The 27,380-nt window shown below is 41.2% G+C and overlaps 1 protein-coding gene and 3 long non-coding RNA genes across 9 annotated transcripts in view; 1 reads left to right on the top strand and 3 right to left on the bottom strand.

Moving 5' to 3' along the window:
• Gm3704 (predicted gene 3704) lies at window positions 1-25,615 on the bottom strand. Its single transcript, NR_131166.1, has 4 exons — window positions 25,502-25,615; window positions 7,538-7,606; window positions 3,949-4,031; window positions 1-2,044 (listed from the first exon to the last, which is right to left on the bottom strand). It is a non-coding gene; the product is annotated as a predicted gene 3704 (long non-coding RNA).
• Window positions 3,919-27,380, top strand: part of Stard13 (StAR-related lipid transfer (START) domain containing 13) — a 390,686-nt gene continuing 367,224 nt past the window's right edge. Inside the window, exon 1 of the mRNA XM_006504923.4 lies at window positions 3,919-4,000. The gene's annotated coding sequence lies outside the window, so the exon portion shown is untranslated. The remainder of the gene's footprint in view (window positions 4,001-27,380) is intronic.
• Gm36579 lies at window positions 8,668-15,694 on the bottom strand. Of its 6 annotated transcripts, none has more exons than XR_003956028.1 (3): window positions 12,620-15,694; window positions 12,060-12,370; window positions 8,668-9,091 (listed from the first exon to the last, which is right to left on the bottom strand). It is a non-coding gene; the product is annotated as a predicted gene, 36579 (long non-coding RNA). The 6 variants fall into 6 exon arrangements; XR_003956030.1 differs by having other exon boundaries at window positions 12,060-12,163; XR_003956027.1 differs by having other exon boundaries at window positions 12,060-13,305; window positions 14,141-15,694.
• The window catches only part of 1700028E10Rik (RIKEN cDNA 1700028E10 gene), a 45,409-nt gene continuing 36,064 nt past the window's right edge, over window positions 18,036-27,380 (bottom strand). The window contains exons 3-4 of the long non-coding RNA NR_045700.1: window positions 24,052-24,244; window positions 18,036-18,492 (exon numbers count right to left, since the gene is read on the bottom strand). This is a non-coding gene — a long non-coding RNA (RIKEN cDNA 1700028E10 gene). The remainder of the gene's footprint in view (window positions 18,493-24,051; window positions 24,245-27,380) is intronic.

Genomic DNA, 27,380 nt, shown 5'->3' with positions numbered 1-27,380 from the left:
TTAGCTTTTTAATGATTATTAAATCAACCAATATTTATTGAATCATCTATATAGGTCAAGTATATATTGTGTGGGGGTCTTGGGAGGGGGAGATTTCCAATCAATTTACACTTGTATGCAGTAGACATACAGGTTGACAATGCAGTTTGAGAAAGAGCAAAGGTGAGGACAGTAATGAGAAAGGTTAAAGGAAATCTCCTAAAATAAAACCGTTCAGGCTGGAGTGAAGCTGTGATAAATAGAAGGCATTTCTTCCCAGGGATGGGACTTCAGCAATGTCTACTCCTCCTACCAAGGTCACAGTCACAAAAGGAGGCATACGCTACACCTTACCCAAGGATGGCAGTCTACCCATAGCTGCATAGATGAAGTCCCCGTCCCCAAGTCTTCTCTGGCCTCTGTATATTCTAGCCTTTTTTTTTTTTTCTAGGCCATGTGCAGAGTTGCCAGACATAGGCAGATGTTCGGGCCTCAAGCTATACCCTGCTCTTCTATGTGAAGGTAAAATGGATATAAACCATCAACTAGACAGCTGAGATGGTCTTATTGTAAGGAGCATAGCTGAACTCCTCAAAATCAAAGTTGATTGGCTGTGAGGCCCATCACTCGTGCCATTATCTCAGATTTAGGTTCTTCACCAGCCAAAGTAAATGTTTCCCTGTGGGAACTAAAAAGGGGCTGGAAAAAGAGTGGGGAGGGAGGATAGCTCATTTCTTGCTAGAGTTCTACCTATGCTATGGGCAGGCAGATGTGGGAGGGTTGTCAGACGCTTTCCACTCAGCCCCAGGTGGGCATCTTAGCCACTGACCCAACTCGACTGGGGTGGGGGTGGACAAGGGGCAGCCCACGAAACCAAGGGGCCTGAAGCAACACCCTGTGCCCTGGGGTTATTGTGTCCTGGGGTTATGGGAGAGAGGGCTTAGGGAGAGAGGTTCCCACAAAGGCAAGAGTCTGCGCAGCGGGCCTTGATGAGCAGAGACTAAGGTTTTAGAGCTGTATTATAGAAAGGCAGGGGGAAAGAGAGAAGGTAAAAGAGAGAGTGAAGAAAGGCTAGAGAGAGGAGGAGAGGAGAGGAGAGGAGAGGAGAGGAGAGGAGAGGAGAGGAGAGGAGAGGAGAGGAGAGGAGAGGAGAAAACAAAGAGAGCAAGAGAGGAGAGAGAGAGGAGTGAGAGAGCAAGGAGGGGCCAAACAGCCCCTCTTAAAGTATGTTGCTATCTTTTCTGTTGCTAGGTAACTGGGGAGGAGTCTAGCCTAAAGGTCAGAAGGTTGGGACATTGCCTATGTGAGTACTAACCATGCTTCTTTTGTGGGGGCTGAGGGGGTGGTAACTTTGACAGGAGCCAGAGTTCCAGGAGACATGAGAGAACTCCTTCTGTCCCATGTAGGTGAATTATCACCACTGGGTCCTGGGGTTCAACATCTCAGCTCGACTGGAGACCAGACTGTCTTTGCATAGCCCAATGCCCAACATTTCCCCAGGAACCTTATGTGTGTGTCAGGGATGGGGGATAGAGGAAAGCTGAGGGGAGAGGTGGGGGGCGTAAGGGGTAGGGGGAACAGATCCTCTGCAGGTCAGTATTCTTTCTGCTCACTGAAGTCAAAGCCTCCCTTCACAAATACAGTGTGCTCCCAGTCAGAACCTGCTGGAAGGTGCATAGATATTAGACTGTCCAGACTCTGACAAGAGTCTTTCCTGACTCAAGAGGTGCATTTTGATGAAGAAAAGATTTCTTTTCCTGTTCTCCCCTGTCATGTGTTTGTCCTTTCTTACTCATCAGATTCTTAGAATGGTAAGGGCTTCACGGGTCTCACACCACTCCTTAGAAGCAAGGTTGGTCATGTGAGGTCACGAGAAGCTGAGGTCAGCCAGGTGAGGTCACGAGAAGCTGAGGTCAGTCATATGAAGCTGAGGCCTTTAAGTTCCTTCCTTTGAAATCCCGCCTTGTGTTCTTAGCATCGTGAAGATCATTTCTTCTGAAATCAACCTCACTCTTTATTTCTCAGCAAACTGAGAAGCTGCTGGCATCCACAGGACAAACTCCACCTGTAAACATAGTTTATTTGGCATTGGTGGTGTTTTCTTTTAAATATTTCAAGTAAGCTGCTCACATATAAAATTTTGCAGAAAAATCTCAATTCTTGTCTCCTTATAAAATATGTGGATCATGTGGCCTCTAGGCTCCCCTGAGCACCTACCTCCTAGTGAGTTACACCCGAAACTTCTGAAAGCATCTAATTTTACATCATTAAATAAGCCTCACTTCTTCATTCTTAGAAACAGAAAGAGAAATCAACCTGGAGAGACCTTAAGACATTCCTAGACTGAATGTTGATTGTACAACCAGAACTGGCACTTGAATTCAGGTCTCCTTGTTCAACTATTATATTCCAGTTTTGCCTGTCTCTGTCTTTCATCTACCCCTAGGTGCTCACTAGAATGATACACTTCTGTCTGGCATCCCCACAAGGGAGACACAAAAGTCTTTCTTCACAAATAATAAGTATGGCTTGACTCTTAACATTTTAATTATTGTTTCACCTTTTAAATTTTTTATTTATAGTTATTTACATTCCAAACACTGCCCCTCTCCTTGTCTCCCCACTGCTTACAAAAACCTTCTATCCCCTGCCCTTTTTCTTCTGAGAGGATGTGGTCCCCCTATATATCCTCCCACCCTGTCAAATCAAGTCTGTGCCAGATTAGGCGCATCCTCTCTCACTGAGGCCAGACAAGTCAGCCCTATTGGGAAATGGATAACACAGTCAGGCTACAGCTTTAGGGGCAGCCCTGGTTCCAGTTATTGAGGGGCCCACATGTAGACTGACTACATGTCTACTAAAAATGTGCCAGGGGGCCTCACTCCAGCCCATGTGTGTTCTTTGGTTAGTGGCTCAGTCTCTGAGAACTCTCAGAAATCCAGGTTAGTTGACTCTGTTGGTCTTCCTGTGAGGTTCCCATCCCATTCAGGGGCTTCAATCCTTCCGCCAACTCTTTCATAAGAGTCCCTGACCTCCATCCAATGTTTGGATGTGAGTATCTGCATCTGTTTCAGTCAGCTGCTGGATAGAGCTTCTCAGAGGATGGCTGTGCTAACTAGATTCCTGTCTGTGTGTTTAGATTAGAACCAACATCCTGGGAAGCAGGAGGAAAGCTAAAGGTTAAATGTTTTTCTGGTGACATCTCTGTCAGGCAAGAAGGTGTGAACTTCCAGGTTAGTCAACTAACCTGGATTTCTGGGAGCAATCAGAGACTGAGCCACTAACCCTCTTCACAGTGACTCCTGGGTACCTTGTTGGAAAGAGTCAACTTGACATGTTGTGTTAATTTCACCCATTAATATTATATCTATCACAAATTCATTCAATTTTCTTTGCATCCTTAGGGCTGGTGGACATCACTCAGCAAACATCATTTATACTCACAATCATGAACTTTCTTCCAGTAAAATATTCTGTTGGAGAGACTATACTTATTCTAAGTGCTGAGATGAGACAGGACTTTAACTAAAACCTCCTACCAGCAGTGCATCCCAGAAGGTAAGCCTTCCCCCTCTTATCCTAATCTATGGCTGGGTTCTAGAGATAATCTGACTGGTTCCCTGGAAGGCTATCACCAGATGTTTCCTCTTTATTTTCAATGAATGGAAGCCACAGCTAACAAGAGCAAGAAAATTCCAGATTGGCAAGAGTTTCACAGAACCTCTTTCCTCCTCAATAGATGCTCAGGATATCATAATGGGACGCTTTGTGTGACATGGGCCAAGTTCATTTGGCACCTCTGTCCCAGAGAATGTGTGCAGACTGCGACTGGCTTCCAGGGAAGCCTCTGCCCACATGTGCTGTGTGGCTTCCTTATTGGTGTTCGGCAAGAGGGGGCTGGTTCTTCCAGAGGAGCTGGATGCTCTGACAGCTGAAACCTGTATGAGGGGAAAATCAACCCTGCTGTACCTTGGCATCCTGCTTTGCACTTGAGAGATGTCCCTGGAGCTGAAGTTGTAAGGTAAGCAGAGCTCGACCACAACTCTTGAACTCTGAAAGAGTGTGAAGGAACAGCTTTTTTGTTTTGCTTCATGTGAAACTTTCCTGTCTTATAACAGATCATTGTAAAATGTGCTCACATGGCTCTGCTTTTGAAATAAAAGTTTTCTGTGACAAAATGGGTTCACAGAACTGTTGTAGTTTAGGCATGTGTGGAGTTGTACACAGACCACGGGCTTCTCTTTCTGCTCTTGGCTAGTGTAATCTATTCACGTTAAAAGGGATCAAATTGTCTCTGCCACTTGAGATTGCATCCAGAACAGGTGGGAAAACCTGGGGAATTGTGACCAAATCTCACACTGATCTGTAAGTCTTTTTGCTTTAGTCCCTTGTTGTTTGCTTAGAAGTGGCAAGGGAAGTTAGACTCTGCTGCCTCGATGGGCACTGCTCTGCTTTGCACAGTGTGGGACATCTGCTGGGGTGAGTGCTGGCTCCTGCAGGCCAGTTCCTTGGGATTGGGTCAAATTAAATCAGGAAGTTGGAAGTTGTCAGAGTGCAGATTAATGGCCAGAGGTTTGTCTAACATGGAATGTCATAGAGTAAGCTCAAATGTATATAAGGTTAACAAAACCCAATCTTTTGGGTGGAAGCCTCAGGAATGCTTAATGGTTTTGTTCATGTTTAATCTGATTTAACTCTTGTCACTAGGTCATCTACAAGGGTGTATCTCTGTGAAGTATTTTTTCTGTATGTTAGATGTTGAATCCTCTTTCTCTTCTCCAGATGTTGTAAAAGGCAGACTCTATTAAGCTGACTGTGTTAATTCTGTGTCCACATAATTCCTTCTGTCCTATCTGGCCTTTTCAGATACAAGACGAGGAAATGAACTGTGGTCATAGTGAACTCTCCCTTCCATCTCTACTCCTGACTCTGAACCCCCCTTCCCCCTGCCCCAGTGTAACACCCCTATCTGCATCCTTATCTCTCTCCACACAAATCACAGACTACCCAATGTTGTCTTTCTCCCCTATGCCAGTGGTTTATATTCACATAAAAGTTCCTAGTACATACTCCCATGAGAGGTGTTCCCTCCTGTGTGGGAGCTAAGAGTCAGCCTTGGTGGCTGTCCTGTCTACATTCTAAAGGTGTCATTGTAAGGGGGATTTGGCCTGTTCTTCATTTTCTTCTCCCCAGGCTTTCCCTTTCAGGACCAAGATGCCTCACTGTCCAGGGTATGCTGGGGTCTCCTGCACTTTATTGCTGTATTTATTTTAACACAGACAAAGAAGAGAGACTCTCTTCACCCCACACCCAAGTAAAGAATGTGGAGTCACTGAAGTTGAGAGGGAGGTCTCCTGAGGCTTTTTCTTTCTTTCTCACTATGATTTTTGCTAGCTAAACGCTCACTTCTGTAATGGTGTGAACAGCTGACTTTTTGCAGTCAGAATCCCAGGGTGCAGACTATCAAGGCAAGCAGTGGGTTTGGCTTAGCATCCCAACATTCCATTGTTATTTTTAACTTGACAATGTTCTCACACATCTGCAACCTAAACACCCCGTATGTTAGGATAAATATTTAAGAAACATGTTCACATCGTTAATCAGGGCCACAGTCAGTAATGTCTTGTCATATTATAATAAGACAAAAGGGGGGAACAAAATGTGTCTATATCAGTTCAGGGGGAAAGATCAAGGAGCATAGTTTAAAAAGCCAAGACTTCTCTATTTAATCAAAAATGTCCTCTTCTCTTTGGAAGAGCATGAATCCTTTATGCTTTTAGGTTGCTCATGTCCTGTCCCTAGACTGTGTCCACAGGCTGATTTCTCTGCACGGAAAAGAGTGATGGACATTCTCCAAGATGAAGACCAGGATAGTACATAAACACTGGGTATAAGAATTCCCTGACATGGGGCTAGCCACGTGGCTCAGTAGTAAGAGCATTACCTGCTCTTGCAGAGGACACCAATTCTGTTCCCAGCACCCACATGATTGGGCACAAACATGCTTAGCTCTGCTTTTGGGGGATCTGATGTTCTCTTCTGACTCTTTGGGCACCAGGCACCACAGATGCAGAGACATACATGCAGGCAAAAACAGGAACATACATAAAATACAAATAAATAAATAAATAAGATTCCCTGCTCTGAGGAAATCACAACCATTCCAGAATCACTCTTAAAGATGTTTGCCTCTTGGTCGTATTATTTTTTTAGTGAGATGAACAAAAGGCCAAAAGATAGCTGACTTTAACTTCCAGGAAACCACGCCCATCTGACAAATCTGTCAACTATTCTGTAAGTTTTTACTTAGATGACACAGGCATAGAAGTCCTTGAGAACTAATATTGAGAAGTATAGCTTCATTTTAAACATGCTCTGGGAACGTGAGAACTATGCCCTAAAGTGGATCCTTTATAGACACAACAGGAAATGGGTGAAATGTTCTGTCCTATTCAATGCATGAGAGACAAAGTCATGAAGGAAGGGGATTTAACACCATGAGCCAGGAAGGCTCACGCTAAGGGGGTGGTGTGTGTGTGTGTGTGTGTGTGTGTGTGTGTGTGTGTGTGGTGGGGGGGGTTACACTGAGCTTCTGAGCACTCCTTGTCTTCCAACTGCCATCAGCAGCACTTACCCTGCGATCAATTGATCTTTATAACCAATGACCTAGACACTAGCGGAATAGGTCAAGGCATAGCACTGGGAATCCTGTAGGAAGGGAGGATGGCAGATGTGTGTAGCATCATTGAGCCTGTAGCAATGCCAGACACTGTAGAAACCAAGCAATTTCCTTGGCATTCAGTCAGTGAGAAGTGCTTGGAGTCAAATGCCTTTGTTTTTAAGTAGGATAGTGTTCCCTATTGGTACCTTTAGACAGTCTCCAAAGAGTGGATGCACACATTCAATTTCCTCAAATTGGCAGTGCCTAGATCATTAAAGGGATGGATTGTGGACTACTGAAAGAAGTTGCCACAATAATCACTGTTTTTTAGTTTCTTTGTTTCAGTTTGTGTGTGTGTGTGTGTGTGTGTGTGTGTGTGTGTGTGGTGTGTGTGTGTGTGTGTGTGTGTGTGTGTGTGTGGTGTTTGTTTGTTTTTATCATTAGTGTGCTTTAAGACTGGGAGATGGAGAACACACTATTTAGCCCAAAAGCCAATTCTCAACATAAAACATTAGCTGCAGATAAGTATCTTCTACCAGGTCAAAGCATGTGGACTAAAACTTGGGCCAGCTTTGAAATACTCTCTTTAAAAATTGTTTGATAATTCTGAGAACTTTTTCATCATTTATTCTAGTATGTACCTCTTAATTCATCTGCAATTATGTTCCCTGTACTGTGAAAAGTTTGGAGGCTTCAGAACTTACAAAGGACCAAATACTGGCAATGAGTTCAGGGGTTCAACTATCCATTGACTTACATGTCAATCATCCTCAGCAATTCACAATCATTATGAGGAAATAATAACTATAAATGGAAACAATCACATCATGTTCCCCCCAAGTGAAGCACTTGAGTGCTTCCCATATGCTCCTCTGAGGACTTCATGTGATCACTTACCTACTTCCTGGCACGTGGATGTTCATGTATCTTCAAATGATCTCTTGGTGGTTAGATATTTTCATTCTTCTAAATTAGTTAATGAAAATTTAGACTATTTTGATTGTTCTGATAATTATAAGCAATACTCGATAAAGTGTATCTGGCTAGACATGAATTAGAAATAACAAAAGCAGAGTCTGGAGAGATGGCTCAGTGGTTAGGAGCACTGGCTGCTCTTGGAGAGGACCCGGGTTTGGTTCCCAGCGCCCATGTAGTGGCTCACAACTGTCTATAATTCCAGTTCCAGGGGTACTGATACACTCTTCTTGCCTTTACTGACACCAGGTATGTACATGGTATACAGACATGCATGCAGGCAAAATACTGATGCATATAAAATGAAGTAAGTAAATCTTTTTAAAGTTTTAAATAAAAAGAAAAGCAGGCATAATAGTGCCAAACTGTTAATCATTCTCTAGTATTATACCAAAAAATGCCAACGTTTTAAAGGCACTAGATGGCACCATCCAATTTTAACCAGATGATAATCATGATTTTATTATAATATTAATAATAATTATTATTAGCTAAAATTGCTTTTTTTTTCGAGACAGGGTTTCTCTGTGTAGCCCTGGCTGTCCTGGAACTCACTCTGTAGACCAGGCTGGCCTCAAACTCAGAAATCTGCCTGCCTCTGCCCCCAAGTGCTGGAATTAAAGGCGTGCGCCACCACGCCCGGCTAAAATTGCTTTTATTAAAATAATTCTGGCCAAACTAGTAGAAAACAGTAAATTAAGGAAATGCAATAGACATAACACTTGAACTTGCATAGCACATTAGCTCCATTCTGATATTATTGGGGAGCTGCTCAGTGCATGCAGGGGGTGCGAATAGCAACTCCGGAGAGGTGAGGTGACTTGTAACAAAATTCTATTTTTAATTCTTCCTTAAGATGCAAATCTAGCCAGGGGGTGGTAGCGTAAGCCTTTGATCCCAGCTCTTGGGAGGCAGAGGCAGGCAGATTTCTGAGTTCAAGCCAGCCTGGTCTAGAGAGTGAGTTCCAGGACAGCCAGGGCTACACAGAGAAACCCTGTCTAAAAACAAACAAACAAACAAACAAACAAAACAAAACAAAAGATGCAAATCTATAAGTGCCTTGGATATATATGTTTAATAAATACCCAGAGATTAAAATTTTAAAAATACATCCACTTGTAACCAAGATGAAAATCCAGATAGATCGGAACAGACTATCTTCACAAGCTGTAACAGAGAAAAAGATTGTTTACTGCGTCCTGTCAGTAGAAAAGCAGCTGTAGAGAATGCCTCAGTGAAGTTCAGCATGAGTGTTGGTGACATTGTCAGAAACACAGGGATTGGGTGGGATATGCTGCATGTCAGAACTCATGCCAAGCAAAGCCTGTGCCACAGTCCCAGACCCAAGTTGTCTTTTACTGCTTGAAAGAACGCATGGCAAGCTGTGGTTCCCTCATAACACTGAAACCTAAATGTTTTCCAACCCAGATGAGGTCTCGCGCCGGAAGTTCTTTTGACTAAGTATTGCCGAGGCATCTGTGGGTAAATACGAGCACAGTATGAGTCGGCCTGCCAGGGCAGGAGTAATCTTTGAATCTCTATACATGCAAAGAACAGTGATTAGATTTTGTAACCAGGAATGGTTAGCAAGTCAGAACTATTCAGGGAAAGGACCATGTGAAAAATGTTTTTCATACTATGGCAAAGAGCATGGGCAAGGTTCCAGATGGGGTAAAAGCTGTAGGCTGGGCATGTCAGAGGCCCAGTGGTGCTCTCAGAGATGCCCTGCTTCACAACAGCTGAGCTCAGGCAGCAGCAGAAGCTACAGAAATATGATGTGGATTAAGGACCCTGGAGGGAATTGAAGCCACTCTCTATGGCTTGCCCTGCTGTTGACTCTCCCTGTGCAGAGGGGTCAGTTTTGGTTTGTTTCTACAAGGGTTTGTTCACTCCCTGCATCTGTGCACCTTTTGCCAACCTCTTTATCTGCTGGCCACTGGCTAGAGATGGCTGCTGACTTACACTGACTACTGGACCAGTGGGATTTCCACTGTTGCTTATAGGGAGTAACCAGAGAAAGATGGTGCCTAGTTGTGACTTAGCCTGGGCTTATGTGGATATCTACGCCCTGGAACTCACTTCCTAGTGTGACTGGTTTTAACTGTCTCCTCTTCTAACACTCTTCACTCACTAAACTAAGTGAATACTGACTTAAAGGAGAGCACGACCTTTAGGACTGAATGCAATTATAAAATGCTACCATTCAAAGGGAAGAGTAAGAACCACTTGTGAGCATCCTCTTTCACCCACAGTCCCAGCAAACACGTTCATCAGTGTCTCTCTGGACACTGTAACCCTGGGCGGCATGCTGACACCGACTGCATGAGAGCCCAGCCTTATCCTCTGAAGCTCTGTCACTAGTATGAAGGCATTCTCCCACCCTTGAGCCTTTAAGAGAGTAGCAAAACAAGCACTTGTCCAAATGCAACGCAGCCTGGACACTTTCCAACTCCCCGCCCATGTTCTCCCTCAACGCCCACCACCAGATTCCCTAAGAAGTGAGTCCGGGACAGCCTCTTTCACCTAGGAATGCTTCAGTTTGTGTCCTGAATAAAAATCCTTAGGACTTGATTCTGGCACTTCCATTTTTCCTAAGGCATCTTTTTTTTTTTTTTTTTTTTTAAATGTAGAGTAAAAGCAACTCAGTCCAAAGTATTTCACAGTGACAATAACTTAGTATCTGTTAAGCAGAATAATTTTGTACTGGATCATAAGAAAACGTGTCTTTAGCTAATTTAGTTTTCAGGCTCTTGTTTTCACATCTGAAATTAAGGGGTACCTTGCAACAAGCCAATGATTTTTAAAGGATAATATTATTCTTCCTGGCTTTTAGTGAACCTCAAAGAGGATGGTGCCTTAGGAGTTCAACAACAGTTGGATGATAAGTCAGTTACAGCTCCAAAACTACCTGCCTAAATGTTTATTTGCACATTTTTCTTGTACATATCCTCATAAATAACAAAAAGAAACACATTCAGAGTATACAGTGTAAAAGTCCTACACAGGTAAATTTTTACTCAGCATCTCTGGTAGAACCTGGGAACCCTGGCAAAGGGATCAAAACTACAGAAGAATTTTATCCCTGGAGGTACAGAGCTTGTCCAGTGTGGAGTATGAAGTCTGAATTGTCAGAATCAAGCTCCCTCTCCCCCTCCCTCTCCCCTCCTCCCCTCCTTCTCTCTCCCTCTCCCTTCCCCTCTTTCCCTCTCCCTCCCCCTCCCCCTCTCGCTCTGCCCATCTCTCCCTCTCCCTCCCCCTTCACCCTCTCTCATCACCACTGATGTCCTCATGTATCCTCATAGCTTGCTAAGTGGACACAGATAGTAGAGATGCCAAGGTTTAGAGAGTGTAAGCAAAGAGGGAATGGAGGAGGTGAAGTGGCCTCAGGGCTCTGTAACACACATGATTTAGTGACACAGAAACAGCCAGAGATTTGCTGTGACCACACTGCTTCTGTGTTAGATAATTTGACAGGCAAATACAGTCATGGATGTTTTTAGAACTGCATGATAAAGAGGAAAATTTAAAGTCTAGTATGATAGGGGACTGGCGACTAGCTTGTGGTTTATGAACAATCAGGTGATAGTTCCCCAAGCCCCATCATCTGTCCTGAGATTTAAAGAGAACTAGCTAATGAGCTGGCTGGATATATTTGAGATGGAGCAGGGATTTTCAGCTCTTCTTGCTCACTACCTTGTCTCCAGAACCTAGAACAGCATCTGACGTCGGTCAGTGCTCTGAAGACACTGAATGCATGAATTGAGTTCTCAACCAGAGACTCAGGCAGAAAGCAGAATCTCTTGCCCCCACTAAGAACAAACGACCTAAGAATGATCACTAGACACTATGTGTATAGGGCAGATGTTTCCCACATATGCGATTGATGGAACACTTTTCAAATAGGCTCTGGTTTTATTGTGGTTAGCATCACATTTGAAAACCATGTAGCACCTTGTGAAATTCCATGGCAACAAGAATGAACACTGTACAATTCTTTGGGCCAAGACTCTTGAATAATTGAGTGATTTAATCTTTGAAAATATATAGGCTATGGATGCTTTAACATCTTTAACATATAGGTGTTTTATTTTATGTATATGTAGAATCAGGTAAAGAGAGATGCAGAGATGACACACTATTTACACCCAAGCACCTAGCAATAGACACCTATGAATCACCAAGCTGTGAAATACTAGCAAGAGTCTCCTTTCTACCTCAGAGTGGTGATGCCTAAGCTAAAATTATGCCTGAGGTCACTTCCCACCCCTAAACACTGTGATTCTATATAGTGCAATCTGCTCAATTTATTTGTAATATTAAGATAGGAGTTCAAAATGACCCATCTGCCATTCTACTGTGATCCATGGAAGCAACCTGTAAATCTCCCTCCCTCCATTTGGAGGTAAAGAAGCCAAAGCATGAATGCAGTCCCCAGGAACTTTACCTGTAGTCCTAGGTCGTGAGTATTCCCATCTTGCCACATAGCCTGGGTCCATTTAAGCCGAAGCCTCTCTTCCTTCAGAGGCAAATCAGAAGTCATGTTCTGCCCTGGTTGGTTATAGGTTCCTGTGGTCAGTCACACCAGCCAAGTGGCAGGACTTATGACTCTTGGGAACCTCATTAAGCAAAGTCATGACACCCAGGAGGGCCCTGAAGAGGGTTGGAACCTGGGATTCCTTTTCCTTCAGGTGTGGTGGCTGCCTTTCCTCCCATCTCAGCGGGAAGCCCTTTCTCAGTGAAGGCCTCTTGACAGTTCTGCACCAAGGAAGTGCAGGGTTAATAATGTTCCATCTCAATGGTGGCAAGGTTATTAGTACAAGTTTACTGTTTTTCCTCTCAATTTGATTGCTTCCTGCATATTTTGTAGCATTAACTCAAGAAGTGTGTGAGTGTGTGTGTGTGTGTGTGTGTGTGTGAGAGAGAGAGAGAGAGAGAGAGAGAGAGAGAGAGAGAGAGAGAAGTTCAGGTATGATTTCACATGTGGAGGACAGAGGTCAATCTCACATGCTAATCTTTGCTCTTCAGTGGATCCAACTCCTCTGATCTCTGCAGGCTCCTCCACGCTCACACACATCTCTCTACATAAACATGATACACATAATTTAAAACAATAAAATAGACATTTTCTCAGATTTTTATGAGTTGCATAAAATGGCAAGGGTATTAGGATATATCTAGTTCCACCCAATAAAGCAGGACCAGATACAACATGATCAAGAACCTACCTAACATGAGAATCAGGAGTTACCTTTGAGTAATCTGAGTTTTATTGTTAGACGCTTCCTGGATAGATTCCTGACCTTGCAATGTTGGCCCGATAGCCAACACCTGCCTTCATCCTCACCACTGTGACAATGACCACATAGTTTTTAAAAGGTTTATTATACTCTGTTCCACTATATACTTGTGTCAGGATGAGTTGGGTGACAAAGAGCCAATAGCTAATTTTAACTAATTGTTAACTAATTGTTGTTTATATCCATCTACTAGAGAATAGCATTAAATTTGTGTTAACCTCTCACTAATAATTACATTATGAATTTAGAGAGACTTTAAGGATTAGATTGGTTCATCTCATTAAAGTCAATTAAAAGAAAAAGAAAGAATCCTTTGATTGTGTTGAGTTTCTAAAGTATTCAGAACAGTAAAGAGTCACACAGTCAGGGATGTCCCTGGTTCCCAGCATCGCTCTGGAATGAGAAATAAGGCAAAGCAGAGTCAGCAGGCTTATCATGGACCCCAGGACTAGTGCTGGGGAGGTCAGATAAAGCAGCAAGATGAGAGGCCTAAATATTGTTCTTTATTTCAAAGCTTCCATCCCTCTGGTCAGCTACTAAACACTTACCAGAAGGCAAACACCAGGCTTACCATATTTTTTAAATGTCCTACTTCTTATTCGCCAAGGAAAAAACACAAAATACTTCAGAGCATTGAAGCCATGCCTGAATTACTCACAAAAAAAATCACCTGTTGTAATTTTTCAATAAATTAATTTTGATCACTAAAGACTTTGCTATATTGCATTTTTGAGACTTGAATTACATTTGTATAAAATTCAACTTTTTGATATATATAACTTAGTGGTTATATCCAGTTCAATCCCCAGTGTTAAGTCATCACTAGTAGCCTTTACCCCATCTTAAAATGCCAGCATAATGAATTCAAAGTATTTATCCATACATTTACAGATAAACATAGCTGCCACCCCTCCTCAAAGATGTTTCTTTTTGCAGCAGAGAAAAGCTGCTATGGAAATCCACAAGTAGCCAAAATGCAGAGGACAGGTAACCATGGAGTTCTCAGCCCCAACTGGTACATCTGCAATGTAACCCTACACCTAAGGCTCTGTGTGAGAGGCAGAGGAGTGGACTGAAAAAGAGTAGGAGCCAGGGTGCCTGCTGCTAGTTCGACCCTAACCCTAACCCTGTCTTCTAGATATAATACATGCTCAAATGTCATGGCTGCCTAAACAAGACCTGCATAATGACAACATTACAGAAGAGGAAAGGGTTTAGTTTGGCTTACAGGTTACAGTCCTTTATTGAAGAAAGCCAACGCATGAACTCAAGTCAGGAGCTTGAAACAGAGACCACAGAGGATGCTGCTTACTGGCTCACTCCCTCTTGCTTACTAATCCACAATCCAGTTCTACCCTGCCTAGGGATGGTACCACCCACAGTGGGCTGAGCCCTTCTACAATTAATAATAAAGAACAAGGTCCCCACAGATGTGCCCACAGATAACCTGATGGACACAATTCCTTTGAATTTGTTTGAAGTTTCCTCCTCCCAGATATGTCATGTTGACAACCAAGATTAGCCTTCACATTTGTTTTTGGAAAATCATGCCTTTGGAATGTAATTTAGAAACAGAATTGCTGAGTCATGTGATAACCTCATGTCTAACTTTCTAATAGAGCTTCTATCTTTTCTCAGCATAGCTGTCCCTCCTAACTATTCCACCAGCATTATATAAGGACTCCAATTTCTCTAGACCCTCATCAACCCTTGGCAGTCACTCTGATGAAGCCAGTTCTAGTGGCTGTAGTGTGTTAGTATGGTTTTGATTTGTCTCTCCCTACCGACTAAAGCTGTTGGACATCTTTTTCATCAGTATCTGGCCATTAGTCAAAGAGGGAGAAAAATGCTTTACAAATCTGTTGCCTGTTTTTAAAGTAGATTATTTGCCTATTTACTGAAGAAGAATCTCTGTATATTTCAAAAGCTAGCCTTTTATCAAATATGTGACTTGCAAATATTTTCCCAGTATCACAGTTTATCTTGTCACTCTGTTAACTACAAAGGACCCTTTGATGTGCTCTGCTCTGTTTGACAGTGCCTCCCAATCAAAGCACTGGCATGGTCCTTTGTACTGCTTTGATAATACTGTCTGTAGCACAGGAATCTTTTAGATAGTAAAATCCAACGTAGCTGTATTTTGTTTTTGACATGTGCTTTCATAGCATATCTAAGAAATCCTGCTCCATGTAACCCATCAAGGATTTATTCTTCTGACCTTATAGAGAGTGTTATTATACTAGCTTCTACATTTCTGTATTTGTTCTCTTTTTATAACTTCATTCTTTAGCATATGACCCACTACCTTTATTGAAAATGTAATTCTCTATCAAATGGACTTGGAGCCTTCCTCAAAATAAACTGATCACAGATAAGTCTGCAGAGTAGGTTTGTTTCTGGAGCGTCAATTATATTCCATTGGTTTTTGTGCCCTTCATGATGGGTCTGTAACAAGCTTTGAAGTTGGGAAGTTCACATGCTTTAATGTTGTCCTTCCTCGAGACTACTTTGACTATGACTCGCTTTCATTTCTCTGTGAATTCTTAGACGTGTCTCTAAATTTCTGCAGAATAAACAGTCCAGATTTTGATAGGGATTGTAAAAAATTTGCATATCAATTTGAATAATGTATCTTAGCCATAGTAAGCCTCCAATCCATGAACATGTAGAATCTTTCCAGTGACTTATTTATTTAATTTCCTTTGGTGACATTTATAGCTATCGCCTGATATATTTTGTTACTCTTGTGTTGTTTTTATTTTTGTTTTTGTTTTTATTTTCAGTCAGCATCTCTCTACATATCCCTGGCTGGCCTTGAATTCACTATGTACAGCTCTGGCCTCAAACTCAGATCCACCTGCCTCTGTCCTTAAGCACTGGGATTAAAAGCATGTGCCACCATGCCCAGAACTACCTGACAAGTTTTATGTCATGTTTGTTAACTTAATTCATAAGCATTTTATCCTTTTTATGTTGGCTAAGTGTATTGTATTATATACTACTACCATTTAATGTATCAAAAGCTGAAGATGCAATCAATATTATCTTTAAAAAATAGACGCTGAGCCTTGGGAGGTGGCTCGGTGCTTAAGAGCACTGACTGCTCTTCTAGAGGAATTGGGCTTAGCAACCAGACTTAGAAACATCTGTAACTCCAGTCCCAGGGGATGATCTGGCACCTTCTGAACTCCAGGAGCACTGCATACATGTGATATACAAACGTAAACATCATACACACAAAATAAAATTAACTAAAATAGCTAAAAGTAACTAAATGCCATTGAAACTTCTAGACACAAGATACTTGCACGATATATTGTACCATGGAATACACTCTGTATCTCTTGAAAGTTGTTGCTTTGTTCCCTAATAGGAAGACATTACAGTCAAGGATCTTGCCCAAGATCTGCTTTGGTTAGTGACTTATTGGAATTAATATCAGATATAACTTACTTCAAAATATACATTATTAGTATAAATATTTTGTGGTCTAGTATATCAGCTTTGAAAATATGAAAAACTTGGAAATTCATATTTTCTCATCCTTAAAAAAATGAAAATAATAGGGGTCTTAATATATACAAAACCAAGTAGATTACAAACAAAACACACAATAAGCCTTGAGCATATATCCTTCAGTGTCAATTATTGTATAGAAATATAGAAAGAAAGTAAAGCTTATACCAGCCCATATTTAAATGTGCTTTTATCACACATAGAATTTGTGCACTGTATATTAAATTACTTTTTACCAGCATCTGAACTTTGTATTAAGTAAAATGGTAGAGATTCTAGTCTCTCTATCTTTTTTTTGTTTTTGTTTTTTGTTTTTGAGACAGGGTTTCTCTGTATAGCTCTGGCTGTCCTGGAACTCACTTTGTAGACCAGGTTGGCCTCGAACTCAGAAATCCACCTGCCTCTGCCTCCCTAGTGCTGGGATTAAAGGTGTGCACCACCACGCTTCTCTATCTTTTATTGGGCCAAAGTGGGGCTCAAAACTGGCATCTGGTACCACATCTAACATGTTTACCTAAGCCATAGTAATCTCAGGGTGGCCCAGATTCATGAAAAGGCAGTTTGAGACCTCCTCAGGATGAGAACAGAGAACGAAGCTTTCATCTGTGTCTAGTTCTACCTAGATATTTCATGTCGGAAATGATGTTAAGGTTTGGACTAGCAAATTTTTCTTTACCCAAGGAGTCAAAGTATTATAGTCTGCCATTGACTGATCAGGCAATAGAATGTAGTTTTTAAACCAGATTCTCTTAAGAAAACAGAGTGAAAGTTATCCTACACACGGAGATGGAATAGATTCATGCTGCCTGTGACCATTATCCTCTGGGGTTTTTTGTTTAGTATCATTTAGTTTTAGCTTTGAGACATGGTCTCACTCTCTGGCCTGGAACTCACTAAGTGGACCACAATGCAAATTGTTCCATATGAATCTCTGTATCTATTATTCAAATAGTCATGAACTGGGGGCAGGACATAAAATTCTCCACATAAATGTAATAAAATAATAAAAATTATTGTCCTACAAAACATCTACATCATAATGATTAATATTGCTTATTTTTCAATTGGGAAATTCCACTTTGATTTTTCTTTCAGTTAGCTGTTTTAAATTCAAAGTCACTGTGGCAGTAGTATGTCTGGGACTCACTTTACTTTGTGCAGGATATAGATTTCTTCGTTCTCTCTTTACTCTCATTACCAGGCAAAGTTTTTAAAAGATTACTGTAAAGCTTAACTCAGACAAATACATCTGTATTTTAAAGCGTTTGGAGTCTTGGGGGGGGGGCATGTTAGAGAAGAGAGAATATGTTAATAAGTTTCCATTGTTGTGATAAACTGAACATTCTACTCTAATTTTATTTTGTTTTTGTTAAACCCCATACTTCATATAATTATTAAGCACAAAGAATCTATTTTCAATAAAAAAATTATAAATAAATAAATTAAGTGCAAAATGACAATCTTCTTGTATGAATATTTTTCTTATTAAGTTTCTTAACATTCAACATTTCATTTGCCATGAAATATTATCCTTTCAAAGTGTTATTTGGAAATCAACAAGTAGAATGAAGCTTATTCTGTGATACATTTTAATTTTAGAAGCACTTGCACATAATATTTTATTGTTTTGAATTCTGCAAGGCTATGACACAGAGCTATTCCTTTTTGATCAGAACTTTAGGATAGTCACAATTACTCAAAAGGTGGTTAGAACAAAAACAAACAACAAAACCCTGAACTCGTGAGTGATTCCAAAGCTGGATAAGGAAGCCCATGATGCTGAACCTCACTATTATTAGAAAGCCAAAGATCCTTAGGGTGACAACAAAGATTACCCTATGTCAGCTGGTTTTGCCCCGGAGATAATGTTCCTGACTTTTTCCATTGCTGGCATCTTCTGATAGCAAGACAGTGGCTGAGCAGCCCACAGTCAAGATGTGACGGAGTTTATCAAATTTCCCAGAATCCTTGCTTTCTCCTCTACTTAATTCATAAGCACTTAATAGGCCCTCCTTCACACAACCACTTCACCCTGGCACAAAATGCTTTTCTTACAGGGAGACCCTGGAAAGAGAAATGAAAGAAAAATAAACAAATGAAAGAACAATTACACAAGTTGTGTTTTTAAATTTTATTTTCTGTGACTAGGATGGAAATACTTCCTTAACTGAGGAAAAGAAAGTTGGGGAGATCTAGCTACATTCAGTTCCAATTATTCAACAACAACCACCAAATGTAGCGCTGAGCTGTTAATCAAGAGCATGCACACGGCATTCTCTCTCTTTATGTGTACAGTGTGGTCTCAGAAGGCTGTACCCCTCTGCTTGGATTTCATTGAATTGACCAGTTTTACATTTCCTTTTGTAAGTGTTCTGTCCATTTGAAAAGGCGTTATCATCTCTCTGACAACAGCTGGTGTCTCTTATCATCCAGATATGTACTCTGTAATATCTGCCAGCTGGAAAAGCCACAGAATTCTCAATTCGCTGCAAGGGGAAAAGGGGGAAGCCCCTCCATGCTGCCACAGCCGCTGAATGCAAATAAGATCCACCCTATGTGAAACTGAACTCAGGAAGAAATAAAACTCCCACGCACATTCCTGGGAGCAAACTTTTGCACATGTCAAACCCAGTCCAGAGAGCAAGGACTGCGACCCACTGAAGTGCCACTTGTTTCTGGAATTGAGACAAACGGTTGTTCATTGTTTCCAAACAATAAAATGTTTTCCAAGATAACACGTCTAAAACAGTATAAGTCCCTGACACTGCAGCTTCCCCAATTCTACAACTGATTATCTTACTGATGGGTGCAAGCTACTCAATGCCTTCTTGCACTGAGTAATATTTCAAAGTGCATTTGTCCTGCAGATGGAGCACGCATTCGTATCTCAGCTCTCTGAAGACACATACAAGATGACTATGAGACCAAGGCAGGCTGGATTACAGTGAGGCCATCATCTCACACAGAAATGACCAAGTGAAGTGTAATCTGTCTCTCCATTCACATTCCCAAGAGAGGAGGCTGATCACTGATCCAGGCTTTATTCTGGGCCTGGACCACATTGTGAATGTCTAGGCAGCCCAGGATTGGCTACTAAGGCCAGGCCATCTATCCACAGCCCAATCTGCTATGGACAGGACAGACAAGTGGAGCCAGGAACAAGCCCAAGTTAGTCCTTATATCAGGAAACTTCTCTGGAGTTAAAATAGGCAAATATCAATGTTTTCTAAGATTCTTACACTGGGGTGTGTGTGTGTGTGTGTGTGTGTGTGTGTGTGTGTGTGTTTTGCTGTAAGTGTGTGTCTTTGTGTGCTCTGTGTCTCTGTGTTTGCTATGTGTGTGCCATATATATGTGTTTATGTGCTGTCTCTTTTGAATGCTATCTTTGTGTATGTGTGTGTGCTGTACATATTTGTGCATGTGCCATATGTCTGTTTCTGTGTCTGTGCTGTTTCTGTGTGTCTTATGCATGTGTGTATGTATAATGTGTGTGCTGTCTCTGTGTTTATGTGTGTGTGTGCCATGTGTATATGTCTGCATGTGCTCTCTGTATAGGCTATCTCTCTGTGTGTCATGTGCATGTTTTTAAGTGTGTTTATCTGAATGCTATGCATATATGTGGGTTGAATATGTATATGTCTGTGTACTATGTGTGTGCTATTGAGTGTGTGTTGTCTGTGTATGAGATTTCTGTATTGTGTTGTGTGGTATCTATGTGTGTATGTGTCCATGGGTGCTGTCTGTTTGTGTCTGTTATGTATATGTGTGCTATGTGCTGTGTGTCCTATCTATGTGTGAAATTTATATGTGTGTAGTGTTCTATTTGTACGTGTGCATGTGTGTTGTCTGTGTGCACTATTCAAAATGCCAACTTGTTATTGGCGTTCAAGAGACTCTCACAGTACAGCAGTACCTGCTGTTTGCACACAGGCGTGTGTGAGAACGTCAGGCCTGCTCTTCCTTCTCCAGCAAAAAGCTGTGCTGCATCTCTTCCCAGCATGCACTACAGGACAGCTATTTAGAACTAAATAGTCATTCTCTGACAAAACTTTGTTCTTGTATAAATTCACTCTGACCTTTTGCCTCAGTCAAAATCAGCCTTCCTTATTCTAGGCCTTAGTTATTCAGAAGCAAGTATCGACCTGCGACCCATGTTTGCTTATTCCCAGAACTCTCTTGTAGTATCCTGGCACCCCAACTCCCCCATCAGCTCTTTGGAACACCAGGTTCAACCAGATGTTTTTCCTACCCAGCAGTGCTGCTGACTGGCTGTGTCCCAGGGCAGGTTATGTGGGGTCTCTGATCTTTGGTGTATGAACAGTGCTCCTCATATTCATTCACTATTCTGTAGGGTTGTTGAGAAGTTCCCTCAGGGTGCCTGGAACACTGGAAGTTCAGTTTTTTGTAGTCACCTTCTCAGCAGCTGATTACTCTATTAGCACACTGTCTCCGTGGTCTCTTCTTGTGCCACAGATATTGAACATTTCCCTCGAGATCTCTCTCCTCTTCCTTCTTCTTCCCTCAACTCTGCCCTCCACTCATAGATTTTTAAATTCAGATTTTTAAAAAAAAAGCTTTTACTTTATTCACAATCCTTAGTTTCTACCCTATAGACTGCTATCCATCTCTCCTGGTATAACCATCAAAAAAAAAAAAAAAAAAAGATAGCTTTAGTTTAGTGTCTCAGCACTCACTATAAATTTGATACTGCCTAAAATCACCTGAAAAACAGTTTCAGTTAAAGAATTGTCTTTATCAGGGTGGTCTGTGGGCATGCCAGTGAAGAGATTGTCTTGATTGTCTTGTGTAGAAGGGCACAGTCACTGGGCAGCACCATGCTCTGATCAGTGCATCTTACACTATATAAGAAAGCTAACAAAGCAGGAGCCAGAGAGAGAGAGAGACAGAGAGAGAGAGAGAGAGCGAGCAAACTGCATTCCTTCATGTTTTCTGATTAAGCCAAATTAACTCTTTCCTCCTCTAAGTTGCTGTTTTGCTTTTAGTCAGAGTGTATTTATCACAGCAAAGGAAGAGAAACGAGGCATTGCCAAATGAACCCATAATCCCAGTACTAAGGAGGCTCGAGTAAGAAGTTCGTACTGGTCAGCTAGTTTAGCTGACTCCATGAGCTCTGGGTTCAGTGAGAGACCTGAGGGGAAGCCATTAAGAAAGGCTTGGTCCTTGTGCCTTCACACACAGAGCATGTCACGCAAACCTGCACACACACAGGTACACTCATGTAAATGTGTGTTCCCTATCCACAAAGACTGCCTCAACAACTCTCACCAACTTATTAACATGATCATCCTTCTAGCTACCTTCTTGTGCATATTTTGTGCTAATTTGAAATTTAATGAAAAAATAAAAAAAAAAGAGAGAAGAAAGGCATAAAGTGGTAAGAGATAAAGCATTAGTTTCAAAGGGCCTGGGGGCGGGGTCAGAATGGGAGTTACAACTGACAGGTGAGAGCCAAATCTACCCTTATGTTGCAATAGTTGAACCTTGAGATTAATTCTTAGAGTCAATATTTATTTTCCTCTTTTATATTGGCATGACCAAAAAACATTAACAGTCTATTTCTGTTCCAGTGAGCTGTTTGGGATGTAGCAACGTTTTACTACCAAAATTACAAGATTGGACAAGTCGGTTTTCTAGAGTCCTGCTTTCTTCTGTCTACAAGTGAGAATGAGAATGGTCTTTCATGTCTTCTCCTGGAAAATTCAATGAAAGAAAGCGTGTATCTAAAATAGTTCTAAAAACACAGTAGGAATGCCATAGAAGAATTGTTTTACTTAATAAGCAGCAGTGTGGAAGGAGTGTGTACGTGTGTGTGTGTGTGTGGGGGGGGGGGGGTTCTTTCCCTACCTACCACAAACAAAACGAACCAAAAAATTTTGTAGTGTGTGTGTGTGTGTGTGTGTGTGTGTCAGGGGTATTTGTGAATTATATAAAACATGTTTTGGGTTTTTTTTTGTTTTTTTCCCTTATTGAAGCAAGTTTGAGGTCTGTCCCAGCCAAAAGACCCTGACTTCTAGCAGGCTGTTGAACACAACTGCATGGCTGGAGGGGACCAGCATAGGGATGGCCTGCCACCCCCTTTATTTCCTTTAGTGATTTGTAATTCATTAATACCTTCATTTGCATGGGCTACTTAGAGGCTATTTATATTCTAATTATAGGCTATTTGAATATTACATTTGAATTCTAATTACAGGGCTTAGGGAAAGCTCATTTATTTCTAAGGGGTAGATTGCAGTTGAAGGAAAAAGAAATGTGTGGGCTATTCAGGAGCTCTGGCACTAGAAGGACCCAGAGTGCAGCAGACCCTCTGGGTCCCTTTGTCTGCATGGAACGAGTCTCTGGGGCAGGTGGGCAAGGTGTTGGTGGGTGATCTGAATGTATTCTCACAAAGTAAACACCAGTGTTATATAGTACAGAAAATACAAGGGGTCCGGGAGTCACAGCAGGCAAAGTACATTGAAGTTGCCTGACACAAAACAAAGGAATGATTTCAAAAGGATTTACAGGAACCAGGTAAATGTTTACAGTAAAGAAGATAAAGCAGTCCTGCCTAGGGTCAGCTTAGTGACAGGTAAGGATTTCACACTCTAGTGCTCTACCTTTGATCCTTGTGAAGGCTAGCACGGGGGGGGGGGGGGGGGGGGGTGTGTTCTGCTCTTGGCAGGCCTCATGAATAATGCAATATCACAACCCCCCTATTTCCTAGGCCTTGCTAAATTCTTATATGAGTGTAACTTTTAAGTATCTAGAGAATCTCCATTTGTTAGGAGAATTCATCAATCTTGCTTCTAATATACAATGTAGCCTGTACTGAAGATTTCTATCTCAGTGGGATTCCCTGGCTCTTTCATGGTATTCTCTTGTTTGGGTGCGATTTGCCACAGTCCCTAGCAAATACTTTGCAGACCAGCTCCCAGCCACTGACTCCATCTTTTGTAATGCTTAATTAGTTACTGAATAGGTAACCTCTTTACTGCATTCCTACTGGATTCTACGCTCATAGGCTTCTGAGACCTTGGAACACTGAGGAGACTTAACTATATCAGAATTTAATCTTAAAAGGCATTTATAATAAAATATTAAAAGAGAGCTCGTAGTTCCATATACCAGACTAACTCGGGAATAGGGTATGAGTATATAGGTTAATGAGAATGCCAAAGCTCCAGGAGGTGAGTTTCTGTGAAACTCACACTTTTCAGAGTGAGTGCTTTCAGGCTTCTCAGCCTGTCAAGCAGACTTGACCAGAGTGCGTGGCATTTTCCAGTGTGCGTGGCACCAGAGTTTAGCTATCAGGATGATAAATTATTCCAGACTCAAAAAAAACACCCACCCTCATGGACCAGTCAGGAGAGAGCTAGGCATAAGCATGTGACAGGGTGTTTCTTTCATCACCACTGAAAATAGTCACGTGATTATACAATAAGAAAACCAGCAACAGGGTACACTGCTCATTGGCCTTCACTCTCCCAAAACAAGGCTCTCAGGCACTTTATTATATGCAAAAGGGGAAAAGGACACTCACATATTAATGTTTTTGGGATAAAGGGTTCTGGAGTCTTTATTTTATTTGAAGATTTATTTTTAGGAGTCTAGGATTATTACCTGCATGTATTTATATGAACCACATGTGTTCAGTGCCCACAGAGGCCAGAAGAAGATACCATATCCTCCTAAAATCAGAATTACAGATGGTTGTGAGCCACCATGTAGTGCTGGGAATCAAACCCTGGTCTTCTGCAATTGCTGAGCCATCTCTCCAATCCCCAGGACAGAATCTTTTAAAGATAGCTATTACCTGAAAATACAATGGTTTAGAAATAGTTCAAGGAATTCAGAAAATATCTATCGACAACAACAAGAAAAGGTCTGTGCATTTGTTGAGTAGCCTCTACCATTGGATGGTTCAGACATATTTTAGCTGTGAGATCACTAATGTTGTGTAAGACTAGAATCATGGGGTGGTTTGTTTTCTCAAGGTGTTCTGACAGGTCCTTGGCAAAACATTTCAGATGCTCTGGGTTGACGCCTCTTAGAATGCTTAGCTTAGAGGTATAAGTCAGGTTGCAGCATGAATAAAATATATTTGAAGTCTTTCCAATATAGGCAAGAGGGAAACAAGGTTATTCAAACAGTTCGTGTCTTTTCAATTCATTAAAATAAAAAATTGATAATCAATTGTAGTTTTGACCTCTAACAGACAGAAGAGTCCTGTTTAGACTTTCTGAAGAACCCATTTAACCGAAAGATGCAAACAGATGTGATCTTGTCGTGTCTAGGTCCTTCTGAAAATACTAAGCCCAGAGTTCAGAAAGGGAGCCCAAGAAGTAGGTGGGGGCAGGAAAGCCTGCTCATTCAGACTAAGGAGTGAAGCTGGGGTTCCTCCCAATTTAGCCACCTCCCTGTGCTCTCTGAAGCACAAATAAAATCCTCTACTCCATATGTGGCTTTCACATTAAGTTATTTGAAGAATGAAGCATAGAACTAGCCTGGAAAGAATTATTCAAGAATGCCCAACCTCTTGAGACTCTTAATATGTTATCCTTAGTTATGCCAATCATTTGTGTGGACCCAATGTATTTATGAAGAGACTGCAAACGCTGAGCCATGAGGATATTCATCATAAAATGCACTCTTAATTTCATTCTCTTCCACACAGTTTAACATCTACTAAACCAGATAGTGCCTGAGTAGTATATATGAAGAAAATCATATAGAAATGCACATATATGTATATGTATGCTAGTAGGCATTGTTTCTTTGTTAGGCATCTGGAGTTTTTCTTACGAACAAGGTACTGAAGGGTGATCTGTAATACTGTTTATAAGAATCTGATGTAAATATCTCAGTATCATTAAATTAGAGAATATGATGAAATAAAGTGAAGCCTTTGTAAACACCATTTGGCAGTATTTGAGAGAGAAAAGAAAATCAGAAGGGAAGGGCTTTCAAAATACATAGAAAGGGCATAATGCTACACATTGCATGGTAGAGTAACACAGCTGACTTTATCCAACACTGTTCATCACTGATGTTATTTACCATGCAGGCATACCTCTTACAGAAATAAGATGAATTGTTGTAGACTCTCAGGGCGACTCCATTGCACAAGGTGAAAAATCACAGCTTGGTGTGGTGGCATGTTTGCCCTTTTGAAGTGACAGACTTGACATTTCCCAGAAATAATGCTGTTTTTATTCGGGCTTAGGGTTTTGTCGATCATTAATGATTGTGCAATGAACAGTTGATATGTGTTGTAATCGACATTACATCTTTCTCATTTTCTCTTTAATAAAAATGAAAATAATTAAAATAGTGTGCCTAGAAGTACAGTGACCCAACCTTAGAAAAACAGCCAAACCTGTTCCTTGTAGAGAAGAGAGGGCTAATGGAGTCGCCTCTAAAATAAAGTTTTCCCTATCAGAGTATGACTTACTAAGAAGTTCAGAAAGTTAAATATATACTGTTAAATAGAAATAATAAAATTAATTTTTGCCAAAATATTTTCTCATGTTCTTTGGTTGTAATGCCTTTTCAGCATTTTGATAAAATATTTCTATTTTGGAGCAAACTTTCTTATTACATAGGTCCAAACATAAAGACATTCAGGTAAATATAGGCACAGCAGAGTGGATACTAGTCTACTAATAGTTTTCTGAATATGACTTGCGGTTATATTGTAACTTGTATCAAAATATGATTCTGTAATTCTGTAAACTGGCACACAAAGTTCTATCTTATATAGTCTGGTCAAAGTAGGACTAACCATCAGTGGCCAGTGGGCTCAATAAGTAGGCATTATCCAGAGAGAGCAAACGGTAAGATCTGGTGGACTAGCCTGGCCTCTCCCGCTCAAAGCATTCTTTGGCTGCAAGTGATTTGCCTGCAGTGTGTTGGTAGAATCTATTAGCTACAGACTGGCAGTCAGCTGTCCACCTGCACTCCTGCATGGTGTTTGCTAAATGAGGCTGGTGAATTCAAAGCAGGATCCATTATAATGACAAAGCCAGTTTCCTTCACAGCACTATAATCAGAAATGTTTATTGAGATCATTACCTAATAAGAGCTGGTTAAACTTTTACAACAGGAAGATTGTCTTTTGATTTCAAAACTAATGAAAGTGTGTTGCCATGACAACGTCTCTCTCCACTTTTGTACCTCTAATTTTTACTCTAAATTACTTGTATTCGTCTGCCAGACAGTACGTGAATATTTTAACTTGGTCTCTCGCTGTGCCGTTTTGAATAAATGGAATGTTCATATTTATACAGACATCTGAGGAAATTGATCTCTAAAACGTCTCTCATTCTACTTTGATGATCTAAACTTTAATCAAAATGTAACATAAAATTATCATAGATTTAAAGGGTTTACTTTTATTACTTTTAGGTGTGTGTGTGTGTGTGTGTGCACACACACGCACACACTTAGAAGTAGAGTTGTCCAGAGAAGCTGGAAAGGGGTGTTAGATCCCCTGGAGTTGGAGTTACTGGGGGTTGCAAACCACCCAAAATGGGTGCTGGGAACCAAACCACTGAGCTACCTCTCCAGGTCCCAGTAGAGATTTAATTTAAATAAATCTTAAATATTGCAGGTTTAGTCCCCCATGTCAGCATTTTTTTAGCCCAAAGCTGGTGTTGAATCCACACATCTCATTCAGTGAGGTGGGAGAGTCAACAGTATGCTCTGAAGCATTATTGATACCAGTCATCAGCATCAGGAAACCAAGTCTCAAATGCTACTCACAACCCACCAGAGTAAGAATACAGAGAGGGAAGTCTAAATGCTTTCAGAGAAGCAAGATGAAATCACACTTGAAATGATCTCCTTGATATTTTTGAGCACTTGAGATAGTTGTAGTGTGATTTCAGCACAGCACCTGATTGTTTTGAGCCCCTGATACATGGTTTTAGATGGCATTGCCTTAGAAAGAG

The sequence above is a fragment of the Mus musculus genome, chromosome 5, assembly GCF_000001635.26.
Source record: "Mus musculus strain C57BL/6J chromosome 5, GRCm38.p6 C57BL/6J".
NCBI classification, from domain to species: domain Eukaryota; kingdom Metazoa; phylum Chordata; class Mammalia; order Rodentia; family Muridae; genus Mus; species Mus musculus.
Note: the sequence above shows the minus strand (reverse complement) of the source record. Positions and strands in the feature narration are given on the sequence as shown.